Source organism: Aquarana catesbeiana, linkage group LG10 (assembly GCF_042186555.1).
Source record: "Aquarana catesbeiana isolate 2022-GZ linkage group LG10, ASM4218655v1, whole genome shotgun sequence".
Classification (NCBI taxonomy): Eukaryota; Metazoa; Chordata; class Amphibia; order Anura; family Ranidae; genus Aquarana; species Aquarana catesbeiana.
In genome coordinates, this window is record NC_133333.1 from 167,920,216 (window position 1) to 167,932,315 (window position 12,100).

At 42.9% G+C, this 12,100-nt stretch overlaps 1 protein-coding gene across 10 annotated transcripts in view; it reads left to right on the top strand.

Annotated features, from left to right (window-relative positions):
• The window catches only part of MIB2 (MIB E3 ubiquitin protein ligase 2), a 240,650-nt gene that overhangs the window by 155,741 nt on the left and 72,809 nt on the right, over window positions 1–12,100 (top strand). The gene's annotated exons all lie outside the window — the stretch shown is intronic.

The window sequence follows — 12,100 nt, forward strand, 5'->3', positions numbered from 1 at the left end:
CTTTTACATCATGTGAGTGGATCTATTGGGCTCTTTGTTAACTTTATTTAGTAGAAGTTATGTGCGCAATGGTCTTCTTGTTTTGAAAAAGTCACATGTCTAGTGACGATACGCGTGAGGGAGAAGGAGCCTGTCAGCTCTTGTCAGTGTGCAGCCTGCAGTGATCCTGAATAGCAGCAGTACAGAGGAACATGGAGGCAGTGATTTCTACTGACCATACATCAGTGAAATGCGATCTAGATCTTTTACATCATGTGAGTGGATCTATTGGGCTCTTTGTTAACTTTATTTAGTAGAAGTTATGTGCGCAATGGTCTTGTCCCACTTTTGTATTTCATGTGGGGGAAAGCATATGAACAGGAGAAGTGGAGATTAGATGATCCTAGCCGGAGGATGTAAGCCTATCCTCTGCTGATTAACCCAGACTCAGTAAGCCTTGTTTAAACACAGATAAGAGGTATCATCATCATTTTTCTTCTAACCTGCAAAGGAATCACCTTTTCAAGTAAGGTGTATGGGAATCCACACAATTGTAATCCTTTTATAATTGTTACCAACTACATATTTATTTAATATATCTGTTTTAATATATTTTTCACTCTATTTTTTCACCACTTTTTTCCACATATTTTTGTTTGTTTGTTATTTCACAAGAACAAATGGTGAACTAACTTTTGGATTTGTATTCCGGGAGGTCTCCAATTAGACTTTCACAGCAGACTTTTCAACACATTGTATTTATATTATGCTAATCACTGTTCAAGTTTTTGTATAGTTTGTAACAAAGTATCCACAAGTAGAATGTGACCTGTCAGCACATTGAATAGTAGGATATCCTATAGATATTCCGAGCGCATCACTTTATTTAAATCGCTGGTATGGCGTGTGCTATGGTGTACTCGTCTCGTCTCTTCCTCCGTGCTGACAGCTCCGTCCTGGCCCCTCCCCTACGCGTGTTCGGCACAGGGATCACGTACCTTCATCAGGGGGATCTGATTGGACGGCGCTCTATGGTCAAGATATACTAACAGCGGCCATTTTGCCTTAGACCGCAGACAGACTAGTAATAGGCTACAGCCGTTTTTATCCCATTCTAATACATTGACCCCTACAATCAGCGGTGAGCCTCGTACCTGATGACCGAGGGATCAAAAACGCCTAGCTATCATAGCTAGATGTGAAAGTATATTTCAAACATATAATTAAACATATCTTATATAATGTAACCCAGAGCGGAGCTGAGCTGTGTGTTTCCAAGGATACCATACCGCACCTCATACATATACATGTCACCTCATAACAGGGATCACGTACCTTCATCAGGGGGATCTGATTGGACGGGCGCTCTATGGTCAAGATATATTAACAGCGGCCATTTTGCCTTAGACCGCAGACAGACTAGTAATAGGCTACAGCCGTTTTTATCCCATTCTAATACATTGACCCCTACAATCAGCGGTGAGCCTCGTACCTGATGACCGAGGGATCAAAAACGCCTAGCTATCATAGCTAGATGTGAAAGTATATTTCAAACATATAATTAAACATATCTTATATAATGTAACCCAGAGCGGAGCTGTGTGTTTCCAAGGATACCATACCGCACCTCATACATATACGTGCCACCTCATAACAACAATTTAATGAAGCATATTATACTTATTGTATTAACCACATATAAAAGAACAAAGCAACTATATTCTAAAAATAAAATCAGAAAAAAAAAAAAAAAAAAAAAAAATATATATATATATATATATATAAAGGGATATATATATGCATCCCTATATATCTCACAATTCCTTTAAAAAAGTCCTAGCTTAGTGACAGATCATACCTCATAATTCATATATGTCGTCCCACTGGGGTACAAAATATTATATAAGCTTTATTAAACCTAGTCAGCCCCCATTGTGTGGTCAGGACCATATATGATTTGAATCCATATAAAATGTAGATAAACGATCTACATAAATAAAAAATAAAATTAAAAGAATTTTGGGGTGCGTGACCGCATGCGGATGCGGCTGTGAGCAGAGGGATGTGAGCTCCCTCCCCACCCAGCCCTTTGCTGCAACCCCCAGCTATACCTAGCGAGGAGACCTAGTGCTATGTAGCCACTACCCTCCTTTTCTTCTCCTTTGGCTTACTATACCTCCTGCTCCTCTGCTCAAAGGCTTCCACACAATTCATGGTCCGTCTGGGACTCGGAAGTGAACGAGCCGGCATCGTACCGAGGAGGGCGTGAAGCGGACCGGCGCTGGAAGGGGCTGGATACCTGACCCTGAGTGACGGGACTCCAGGCTCCACGCGCCAGCGGGTTGCCTGGCAACGGCCCTGCACTCTCGCGAGAGAGCTCACGAGAGGGAATGCCGACGGCAGCAGCTGGGCTAACCAGACGCCCCGAGTGACGAACGCGCGGTGAAGGCTCCAGGTGCCAAGTGCCGGGTTCCGTGAGTAATTCATTGTGGGCTGCCCGGTTTAAGTCGCCGGACAGCTACACTGTATTGCTGGGTAGACACAACGGAGAGTCGGTTAATGAATGCCTTTTTCCCCACCTCCTTACTTTATATTGTATGGTGCTCTATGCTGTAGGATAGCGTATAGAGGAAAGCCTTGGACATTTTTAGTGAAACTCGAGGAGAGAGGGTAACCGTGGAGTAGTGATAATCTGATTTTGTTAAAGTCTGGATTTTTCCTAAAAATCAAGTACCTAAGCTGTACCTTTCTCTGGAAGGAAAGCCGTGTCTGGAAATTACTTTTGTTGTTTTTTTTTTTTTTTTTTTTTTTTTTTTTTTTTTTTTTATTCCCAATACCTCTCACATTATCTCTGAATTTTTTCCTTGTTACCGTTACTGTTACGGCTACTATTGTAATATATTACTGTTGTAATATGGCTAGAAAGAAGGGGGAGGAGCAGGCTCAACATACACAGGAAAGCTCGGTGGCCAAAGCTACTCGCTCACTTAAAGAAAAGAGGAGTCAGGTGTCATCTGCAACAACAGCAGCAGCAAAATTAGAAAAGTTCGCGCACACCCCCCAGCGCTCTCCAGCTAAAAGCAATTTGGTACCCCAAGAAAAAACGCAGACGGGAGGTATGAGTGACAGGAAAAGCACAGGAAAAACCCTATCCGCACCATCGATTCCTGCTAAAGGGGCGAATAAAAAAAGCCCTGAGAAGTGCCCATTGGAAAAGACACCAAAGGACACTCCTGCCTCTAATGAATTAGCCGAGCCCGAGCCCACACTAAAAGAGGTGTTGAAAGCAGTAAACTCCTGTAGGGGCTCATTAACTAGTCTAAATGATGAACTAAGGGGCCTTAAAGAAGAGCTGCGCTCCATGAGCCATGAATTAAATTTTTTGTTTTGTTTTTTTTTTTGTTTTTTTTTTGTTTTGTTTTTTTTTTGTTTTTTTTTCTTCTTCTTTGCAGCAAGGGTTGAAGGGAGAGGGGTGGGTTGATGGAAGTGGGAAATGAGAGTTGGGAAGGAGTGGTGTGTTGGGGGTGTTTTTTATTTGAGAACACTGAGGTATGAAATTCGGGTAGGGGTCGTGGGAGGGATAGGGGGGGGAGTACATTTGGATAGGGGGAGGGAATGTCGGTTTGAATATAGAGTTGGGGTCAGTATGGTCACAAAGCAAGCCCCCAGGGCGTACCAAGATAGGTTTGGGGGGAGGAGGGGGGGAACACACGAGGGCAAGGGAGCACAGGGAGTTAAAATAATTAAAAAAAAAAAAGTTCACATTGCACAAGACCAAAAGTTGGGGAGTGAAAAGATTAATAGGACTTATAGTATATTGAGATGCACATATATAGTTTGGAAACGCCAAGTAATGGAGCCAGAGGAGGGAACTAGCGATATAGGAACGAGTGCACAAAAATATAGACACTTTAGAGAGGGTGAACATGGCAGAGGGGTTAGGAACACCTTTAGTTATTTGGATCAGTCTTGCTGTCTGCTCTTTTTCTTTTTTCCTTTTTGGTTTTCTGATGGCACGGGCGGTACTTTCCTTAAATGTCATTTCGTGACGTAGGTGTTAGCTCATGGAACGTTAGGGGTATGGGAGATCCTGTTAAGAGGGCAATGGTATTTGCCGAGTTGGAGTCGCACGACTTGGGTCTGGTGTGCCTCCAGGAGACCCACCTGACCAACGAGACCATACCGTTGACCAGAAATAGGAAATTCCAGGCCCAGTTCCATTCAGTATATTCGTCTTATTCAAGGGGGGTTAGTATTTGGGTTAAAAAAGGTGTGACTTTTTTTGCAGAGATGTTAAGATTGATACATTGGGCTGCTATGTGTTTTTATATTGTCTCATAGAAAGCCATCCATTTATCATAGCCAACCTGTATATTCCTCCGCCTTCCAAGTTGGAAATTTTATATCAGTTATTGGAGTATGTGGAGGATAAAGCTGACGTCCCGACTATAATAGTGGGTGACTTCAACATGGTCCTCGACGGCCGCCTGGATAGGTTTCCACCTGGGACTAGGTTTGCAGGAGTGACTGGGGGGTGGTTGGCCCAGTTTCTGGAGGAGGTTGGGTGGTGCGACCTTTGGAGAGCCCGAAACCCAGGGGCTCGGCGGTACTCTTGTTTTTCGGAGTCGCACCACACACTTTCTAGGATCGACTTAGCGATCGGTAATGGGGTGGTGCAGTCCCTCGTGGCCAGGATAGAATACCAGCAGAGGGGGATCTCAGACCACTCACCTCTAACGCTGAAGATAAAGCTACACGATAGACGCATCCGTAGGGCTTGGGGACTGAATCCGGCTTGGTTGGAGATTATGGGTGGAACAGAAGATATCTCTGGGAAAATAGAGCAGTTCATTGGAAATAATTAGGGTACAGCGTCGGAGGGGGTAGTCTGGGATTCCCTAAAAGCATTTCTTAGGGGGGTGCTTATACAGCAGGTAGCGTGGGCCAAGAAAAAATCACAAGCGAATAGCGAGCGAATTAGGGACGAGGCGTCAAAATTGGAGAGGCAGTATGTTAAAGACCCAAACCCGGAAAACCAGGCGTTATGGTTAAAAAAGCAACAGGAGTACAGGATGGATACAATTAAAAAGGCCGAGAATAGGAGACTGTTTCAGAAGCAGAAATACTTTGGAGAGGGGGAGAGAGTGGGCCGAACGTTGGCAATGTTGGTCAACACCAACTCTTCCTCCTCATCACTGCCCATGATTAGGACTCCTAATGGAGAAAATTCATTTGACCCCCAGAAAGTCAAGGAAACATTCTTTAATTACTACAAGGATTTATATAAATCACAGGGTAGGCTAGAACAAAAGGTGGCGGAAAGCTTCCTGGAGAATGCTAATCTGCCGATTCTCCCTGATGCAGATAGGGCTGGCCTGGAATCCCCTATAACCCTTGAAGAATTAAAGCAAGCAGTAGCAGATATGCCTAATCAAAAATCTCCAGGCCCGGATGGATTGCCTTTGGAAGTCTATAAACACTTTGGGGCGGTACTACTCCCATTTCTTCTGAAAACATTGAACTGGGCAATAACAGAGGGAAGGCTGCCCTCTTCGATGTTAGAGGCCAATATAATACTGATACCGAAAGAGGGGAAAGACCACCTTGATGTATCCTGATATAGGCCAATTTCACTGCTCTGCACAGACATCAAAATTCTGGCTAAAATAATGGCAACTAGACTAAATAAATGCATCTCGGGCTTGGTACACCCGGACCAGTCGGGATTTATTCCGAATAGGTCTGTTAGTGTAAACATCAGACGGACCTACCTGTGCCTTCAATCTCCAATAGGGGAAAGCGCCTCTAGAGCAATATTGTCCTTGGATATCGCCAAGGCGTTCGACAGTATGGAGTGGGACTATCTTTGGTGGGTACTGGAGAGATTTGGGTTTGGCCCCACGTTTATAAGATGGGTGAAAATTCTATATTCCCACCCAAGAGCTAGATTAAAGATAAATAACAAATTCTCTGAATGGATGCCTCTCGAGAGAGAGACAAGACAGGGGTGCCCATTGTCACCCCTGTTGTTTGCCCTGGCTATGGAGCCGCTAGCGGAAGTAGTTAGAACAGCAACCTGAGTGCAGGGGTTTAGGAGAAGCAACGGGGAGGATAAGATAGCGCTTTTTGCAGATGACGTGCTATTATTTTTGGGCAACACTGGACCATCACTAGAAAAAGCGATCCAGCTGGTGGAAAGGTACCGGGACTTGTCGTGAATTGGGGCAAGTCCACGCTCCTACCCATAGATTTAACTGTTAGTGCCCCGATTGGTTGTATGTCCCGGCTAAAGACGACCGAGAAAATGAGGTATTCGTGAATAACGGTATCCAGTGACCCCCATCATTATATTGAAGATAACCTAGCCCCCCTGTTGGAAAAATTTAAAAGAAAAAGCGACATCTGGGGAAAGCTCCCTCTATCAATGGCAGGTAGAACCAACCTAGTCAAAATGATATGGTTGCCACAGCTTTTGTACATACTCCATAACTCCCCAGTCTGGATTGGGAAGAAATGGTTTTCAAAAATAAACACCTTGTTTAGAGAACTAATCTGGAGGAAAGGACAGGCAAGGATTAGCTTGCAGACACTACAGCGTCCTACCAGAGAGGGGGGACTGGCAGTGCCTCATCCATATAACTACTTCCTGGCTGCCCAGTTGCAGCATATAGGGGGATGCGAGACCCGGGGGTGGAAGAACACTAGCGGGGAAATTATGCTACAGAATAGCCCCCATAAGTCTCTGATAGAGGCATTGGAGGCCGGGTCATTGCAGGACGGGCCTCCAACAAGTAGATTAGTAAAGAAAGTTTGGCAGTTGACCAAACGGATTATGGATTACAGAGGGTTCACCGAATTTTCACCCATATGGCAAAATAAATTTCTGCAGGAATCGATGACCTTGGAAAAAAATAGGTTTTGGGAACTCAAAGGAATTAGTAGGCTAGCCCAATTATATGGAGACAATAAAACACTAAAATCTTTTATTGAGCTTAGGACTGAATATGGTATTCCCAAAAAAACATTCTACTATTACCTACAGGTTAGGCATGCCTTGGATAGCCAATTCAGGAATTGCCCGCCTGTGTGGTGTAAGGTTCCTCTCCTTGAAAGCATTGTAAAAACAAATAGCACCAAGGGTCTGATAGCAAAGGCATACGGGCAGCTGGTTGAAAAGCTACTTGCCCCACAGTCGTCTATGGGAGTTAGGGCAAGGTGGGAGATAGATGTGGGGGAGATTGCGGACCATCAGTGGACGAAGATTCTGGAGTATTGCCCGTTGGTGTCTGTTTCTCCATCACAGCAGGCCTCGCACCTTTTTCTATTGCATAGAGCCTATTATACCCCAAAAAGACTACATAAATTTGGTAGCAGGCTGGATGATAAATGCCCTAGGTGCCTGGACACAGGAGACCTTATCCATATGATGTGGAGATGCCCAAAACTAGCAAGGTACTGGAGAGAAATAATAAAAATCATAGAAACTAGGTGGAAGATCAAACTAGCACTAGAGGCCAAGGTATGTATTCTTGGCCTGATAAGCGAAAATATAGGGTCTACTAGTACTAATATCGCCGTGTGGAGGTGCCTCTACCAGGCAAGGAAGTTGATAGCCCAGTCCTGGAAGTTGATAGCCTAGTCCTGGAAGTTGATAGCCTAGCCCTAGTGTGGTGAACCTTTATATGGATAAATGGGAAGAGGAGGGTATTTTAAGTGAGGATTGTGGCAATATTTTATTATATAAGAGGTTTATTGATGACCTTTTGGTCATCTGGAAAGGAAATATGGAAACGTTAATGGGGTTATTGGATTCCATGAACATTAATGATCATAACATCTCTTTAACCTGGGATATTAATAAAGAATGTATACATTTCTTGGATTTGGAAATTTTTAATACCAGTGAAGGTATTGTTACCAAATCCTTTTTTAACGTAACAGACCGCAATTCCTACATTCTGACTACCAGTTGCCATTATAAACCGTGGCTTGATAACATACCCAGAGGCCAATTTACAAGGATGGGGAGAAACTGCACGAGGGCTGAGGATTATGAGCTTCAATCCGACATGTTAAGTAACATGTTTTTGGATAAAGGGTACCATAAAGAATTTCTGGAGAAAAAAAAGGTTGAAGTTGGATGTCTAAACAGGGATGATCTACTAAAGGAAAAAAATTGGAACCATGGTAAGTGATGGAAATTACGGCATTAGTATTATCTTGAATTACTCCTTGCAGAGCAACGAAGTAAAAAGAATCATACGGAAATATTGGAGTGTACTTAAGCAGGATATTTATCTTAAAGAGATACTTCCAGAGAGACCCAAAATTATCTTTAAAAAGGCACCGAACTTACGAGATAAACTAGTACACAACGTAGTAGAACCACAATTGGGGTTGTTTATGCGTTAAAATGCCCATGCAATTTTATTTATATTGGTCGTACCACTAGGGCTTTGAAAGACCGTTTAGAAGAGCATGTGAGAAACATACATAAGGGGTCAGATAAGCATCATTTGTCTGTACATTTCAAAAAAATGCATAACCAGAGCACTGCTGGAATGAAGTTTTGGGGAATAGAAGCACCCAAACGCTACTGGAGAGGCTCTAACTTTGTTAGAGAAATCAGTAAGCGTGAATCCTGGTGGATACACCAGCTTGGCTCTCTATCGCCTGGTGGACTAAATAAAGAATTTGATTTGAAATACTTTCTTAGTAATTTTTAATTTGTATTTTACTGCTTGGTCCCACCAGTACGTTTTTTAGTTCGATCTATTCTAGCTAGGTCTGCATGAACAATAGGAGGGAATTAGATAATAGATATTCATTCTTCCTTACGCCTATTATAATTCGATCTATATTATTAATAGGAGGTGATTATGCATCTTATTGGTGTTTGTAGATGCGATTGGGGGTTACAGGGTCCCACATATTCTTCCTTACATAGAGTTACATCTTCTCACTTTTTGTTCTCATTTCTATTTTAGTTTTCTAACATTACTGTTAATGCTCCCTCACAGATAATTAGTTTTAACGTATATATTTTATAATAAGGTTTTAAATTCTTTTAATTTTTATTTTTTATTTATGTAGATCGTTTATCTACATTTTATATGGATTCAAATCATATATGGTCCTGACCACACAATGGAGGCTGACTAGGTTTATTAAAGCTTATATACCGTATTTATCCGCGTATAACACGCACTTTTTTCCCCTTAAAATCAGGGGAAAATCGTGGGTGCGTGTTATACGCCGATCCCCGCTAATTGTGAGCTATCGGCGGCGATCGCCGCCGACATTCACATAGCGAGTAGTTTTAAATATGGCGCTGCGGAGTTCGGAGGGACTCGGCGGAGCTGAACAAGCGCCGCCGAAATCACAGAGCCAAGATACACATAGCCTAGTGTATTCGGCTCTTTCCGGCGCCGCTCACAGTCACGCCCAGTCCCGCCATTGGACCTGTGTTATGTCCATCATTGGGCGGGACTGTGAGCGGCAACGAGAAGAGCCGAATACACTCGACTATGTGTATCTCGGCGGCGTTCGTTCAGTTCCGCCGGCGCCGAGTCCCTCCGAACTCCACAGCGCCGTATTTAAAACATGCAGCTATGTGTATGTCGGTGGCGATCAAGCATGGACACTGGGGGCAAGGCTGCACTGACCACTGGGGCAAAGCTGCACTGACAAGACTGCACTGGGGCAAAGCTGCACTGACAAGACTGCACTGGGGCAAAGCTGCACTGACAAGACTGCACTGGGGCAAAGCTGCACTGACAAGGCTGCACTGGGGCAAAGCTGCACTGGGTCAAGGCTGCACTGACAAGGCTGCACGGACACTGAAAAGGCTGCAATGACACTAACAAGGCTGAGGATGAACACTGATGAGGCTGCATTGATGGGCATTTAAATGTAAGTTTTTTTCCTTAAACTTCCCTCCTAAAAGTTTTTTTCCTTAAAATTCTCTCCTAAACTTGGGGTGCGTGTTATACGCCAATAAATACGGTAATATTTTGTACCCCAGTGGGACGACATATATGAATTATGAGGTATGATCTGTCACTAAGCTAGGAATTTTTTAAAGGAATTGTGAGATATATAGGGATGCATATATATATATATCATATCTATCTATATATATATAAACACGCGTAGGGGAGGGGCCAGGACGGAGCTGTCAGCACGGAGGAAGAGACGAGACGAGTACACCATACCGCACGCCATACCGGCGATTTGTTTCTCTTATGTAAAGCCCTGAATAGGATGATGCACTCACGCACCCATACAATGTGAGTACCCCTAGGAGGGGAGTGTTTGTTTTTAGAATAAATTCCTTTACAATGTTACACTATGGAGTTTCTTCTCTTTCATTTATAAATCAGGACGCAATTAATTGAGCAAGTTGGAGGTCAACACCTGCATACCTTTTAGAGCCCAGGAGTGGCTCTCAAGCGTGATTTGACATAGTTTGGGTACTGTGTCACACGCTCTGAGGTGAGCGCATATGCTTTTGGGGGTCACCGGAGAGCACTGAAGAATGTTATATTTTTTACACTACTTGGATGAGCACGATGGATATCACTGTTGATGGACACTGTATTTACGCACTTTGCATTTATCATTTATGAACTCTATGAACTTTATTTATCACTTTATTGAAAGAGTGAACACTCTTTCAAACCTGAGTTTGCACTTGGATTTCTAATACTCTATGCACGTTGCACTTTGTTTATTGTATCACTAAACAATTTATCACAGATTTAAAGTTACAAACTATTGTTTTAGATATACTAGGTTATATTCTTTGATATTTATATATATATTTTTTTTTTTTACGCTGATTTTTATTTTTATTATTATAAATTCTCTAGCGCAAACGCATTTATTTTATTGCTATTTACACGGGTATGAAACGTGATTAGTGTTTGCAGCTTGCTACCACCAGTGACTGACTATAGAGGCTTTAACCCATCTGTGGCTCGCAAGATCTTTCTATATTACTGTATAAAACAGGAAAGGGATATAAAAAGATATCCAAGGAATTCAGAATGCCAATCAGCAGTGTTCAAACTCTAATCAAGAAGTGGAACCTGAGGGGTTCTGTTGAAACCAAACCACGGTCAGGTAGACCAACTACACTTTCAGCCACAACTGCCAGGAAAATTGTTCGGAATGCAAAGAAAAACCCTCAAGTAACTTCAGGGGAAATACAGGACTCTCTGAAAACATGGTGTGGCTGTTTCAAGATGCACAATAAGGAGGCACTTGAAGAAAGATGGACTGCATGGTCGAGTCGCCAGAAGAAAGCCATTACTACGCAAATGCCACAAAGTATCCTGCTTACAATGTGCCAAACAGCATAGAGACAAGCCTCAAACCATCTGGCACAAAGTCATTTGGAGTGATGAGACCAGAATTGAGCTTTTTGCCCACAACCATAAACTCTTCATTTGGAGAGGAGTCAACAAGGCCTATGATGAAAGGTACACCATTCCTACTGTGAAACACAGAGGTAGATCACTGATGTTTTGGGGATGTGAGAGCTACAAAGGAACAGGAAATTCTGTCAAAATTGTTGGCAAGATGAATACAGTATGTTATCAAAAAATACTGGAGGAACATTTGTATTCATCAGCCAGGAAGCTGCACATGGAACGTACTTGGACATTTCAACATGATAATGATCCAAAACACAAGGCCAAGTCGACCTGTCATTTGCTACAGTGGAATAAAGTAAAGGTTCTGGAGTGGCCATCTCAGTCTCCTGACCTCAATATCATTGAGCGACTCTGTGGAGATCTCAAACGTGCAGTTCATGCAAGAACGCCCAAGAATTTACAGGAACTAGAGGCTTTTTTCCAAGAGGAATGGGCAGCTTTACCATCTGAGAAGATAAAGAGCCTAATCCACAAATACCACAAAAGACTTCAAGCTGCTGTCATTGATGTTAAAGGGGGCAATACACGGTATTAGGAACTGGGGTATGTAAACTTTTGATCAGGGTCATTTGGGTCATTTCTGTTGTTTTTATGATGAGTGGTCAGATCTAATAGTTTGCAGAGCCTTTAGACCACAATAAAGACAAAACTGGTTCGACAGACTTTCCAGCGGACTTCCGACG